The sequence below is a fragment of the Myotis lucifugus genome, unplaced genomic scaffold (genome assembly GCF_000147115.1).
Source record: "Myotis lucifugus unplaced genomic scaffold, Myoluc2.0 scaffold_82, whole genome shotgun sequence".
In the NCBI taxonomy this organism is placed as follows: Eukaryota; Metazoa; Chordata; class Mammalia; order Chiroptera; family Vespertilionidae; genus Myotis; species Myotis lucifugus.
In genome coordinates, this window is record NW_005871130.1 from 3,890,386 (window position 1) to 3,893,369 (window position 2,984).

Genomic DNA, 2,984 nt, shown 5'->3' on the forward strand with positions numbered 1-2,984 from the left:
CAGGGTGCCCAAGGGCCCAAAGGTATTCTCTGGACTATATTCACTAAGAGGAGGGCTCATCAGACTCTCCCACAGCCTCCAGGACTCTTGAGGAGGAGGGGTCAGGACAGCCAAGAGATGCATTTGTGAAAGGACTAATTGTGTCAGATTAGCTCTATACACATTTACTGCTGTAAATGTTTACACATTTACAACAGTAAGATGTCTGCCTTTGAAGAAGGAATGCTACTTCTGCATTTAAGTATTTATAATGCAAATATCTCATCAAATAAATTTAACATTCTTCTGCTTTCTTCCATTAGTTCTATGACTTCTGCTTAAATCTATGCCTATCACCTAGTGTAGATGTCTCCAGCTGAACTGGACTTCAAGTGCCAATGAAAAAGTTGTTTGTTTCCTTCCCGTGCAATAGAGAAGCCTTATTCACTCAGAAATCTAGTTACACTATAAGCAAAATTCCATTTTTAATTATATAATTAACACACGCCCTTTTCGCCAATGAAAATAGAATAAAAACCAAAACAGAGTACTGTCCTGAACATTTAAAGCAAGCATATTATATCAGGAAAGCGCACTGGTTTGGACAAGCTCCTTCCTGCTGAACGTAATCAGCTTATATTTCAGTTTCCTATTTCCATGGCATTAAGGTATAATGCCGCTGAAACTCTAAACACAACCTCCAGTCAGACTTACAGCCACTCCCTCCCAATTTTAAAAAGATTCCTCCTGATAACATATAAATAAGAGCAATATATATCCTGAAATCAAATAAATAAAAATCCACAACAACCCAATAAATTGAGTACTGGTTTTTCAAGAACAATCCATGACTAAGCCCTACTTAAATTTGCAGGTCACATTATCATTTTCCCCTATTTGGTAAGGCCGAAAACCATCTGTTAAAGTACACCTCATTTTGAGGCATTCTTTTTAAGAAGCCTCCTTTCCTTGTTCAGTTAATCTTAACATCAAATGCTTTACCTACAAGACTCAAATATCCAAAAGTAGGAACAAGTAAGGTAAATAAAGGTGAAATTGAATTTGTAGAAGTGGAGACAACATGCTTTCAACATTGACCTCTTTCCACAACCATCTCTTATTCTATTCACTGAAGGCTGGTTTCTGGGACAACATCTTGTAAAGTTAGAAACATGGGCCTTCAGACTGATTAATCTCTGAATTAGTCAGGCAACTTTAAAAGTTGTTTACAAATAAGTGGGATTAACTCCTGTCGTATAAAGTATTCCCAGATCATCAGTGACACATTCCAAAGTTAAAGTTCTTGAGCCAGTACATTTCAGTACAGTAAGTCTTTGGGAAGATGACTCAGAAACAAAAATAAGCAAAATGCCTTCCTTTGGACTGTTGAATCCTGTCCCTACCAAATATGCATTTAGCTGTTTGGTTTCACTTCGGAGAGGCATTCCCAGGCCTCCCGGTTAGCTCTATCACACACCCAGGGGATTATTATTTGTTTAGAATGTTAAAGTGCCCTGAATGTTTCAGCATATGCAAATTAGCAAGTTTAAGAAAAACAAAGTCCTAGAAATGAACTAAGAAACATGTGAGTCACACTGTTTGCATCTCAGCACATCCAAATTCTAACTCCATTACCAAAAGACAGGAGCCTCGCTCAGAGCTCAGTTTCTCCCAGGGCCCATTCAAGATGGCATGGCCGTCTCTCTTGTGAAACCAAAGATGTCCTCCCTGTAATCCAACTCTCAGACCCAGGCACCACCCCCAGCTCTGCTCAACTCTCTCCAATTTTACCAAGAGGGGAAAACTCTCCATTCACACGCAGCAGTAGCATGTGGTATGTGGTATGTTTAATTCTGGCTGGTCTATGTAAATATAAATAACAAGTGATTTCGATGCCACAAAGAATGCAAGAGAAAATGAAGGAGGAACAAACAAATGATAAAATGAGCTTTTAACGCGGCAGGAGAAAAGTAGCCTATTGAATAGTACACATGCCTCCTTCCTTAAAGTAGCACTTACATTCCTCAACCAAAATACCCCAATCATATTCAGGGGGCGGCTTGGAAAATAATCTGGAGAAGATCCTGTTGGGGGGAAAGCCAGCCCTGCTTCGACGTTGGTCAGTTCTTTAAGGGTATTTACTACACAGCCACGGCGTGAAAATACATCCATTTTTAAATCATCTGTAATCAGGACTGGAGACTTAATGGCAGGTTCACGGGGGAAACTAATGTTTAATTAAGACCACTGTCTAAAGTTCCTTTTGTGACTTGCCGTTAGGTCAGCACAGTGCACGGCCCAGGGTCCCGAAGCCCTGCCCTTTGTTACGCGGTGGACCCCGCTGGCAGGCTCGGCCCACGCCCACGGGCACATCTGGGTTTCCAAGGCGGTCCCTGGTCCACCCGGCTTCTCGCGCGCCCAGCTGGGTCAGGTCGCCCGGCAGGACACACACCCACGCGCAATGGCCCCTCGCCGGGTGCCCGGGTCGGTGAGCCCCAGCGCCTTCCACCCAAACCTGAGCGGGGTCCCCGGCCCCAGACCAAATCAGGTGTGAACACTTATGTAATCGTCCTGGGGGCCACGCCTTTCCCACCGCCCCACCTCCGCCAGAACAAAGTGAAGTTTAAAATAGAAACCAATTACCTGGTCTCCCTGGCGCCTGGGCCCCGGAGCGCGGTCCCTGCAGTCGCGCAAACCCCCGGCCTGGCGCAGACCCCCGCCCTCCCCCCCCCCAACGGACCCCGAGCCAGGGCTGGCCTCGACTCCCCAGCCCCGCGAAGACCCCCACCCCGCCCCCACAGGCCCCCACTCCCCAGCCGTCCCACTCCCTTACCCCTGCCCCTCCCCCCGTCCTCCAGCCCTCTCCCTCCCCAGCTGGTCCCCCTCCGACCCGCACGGACCCCCGTCTTTGTTACGGTGCGAAGTTGGGCCGTGGGTCCCCGTCTCTTTCACTTCTTGGGTTACAGCGCCGGCGTGTGACGTCCGCTCCACATGACGGGGGCGGG

At 46.8% G+C, this 2,984-nt stretch overlaps 1 protein-coding gene across 2 annotated transcripts in view; it reads right to left on the minus strand.

Annotated features, from left to right (window-relative positions):
- The window catches only part of ZNF516 (zinc finger protein 516), a 79,777-nt gene extending 76,793 nt beyond the window's left edge, over positions 1–2,984 (minus strand). For both annotated transcript variants that reach the window (XR_002829790.1, XM_006090796.3), the window contains exon 1: positions 2,880–2,984. The gene's annotated coding sequence lies outside the window, so the exon portion shown is untranslated. The remainder of the gene's footprint in view (positions 1–2,879) is intronic.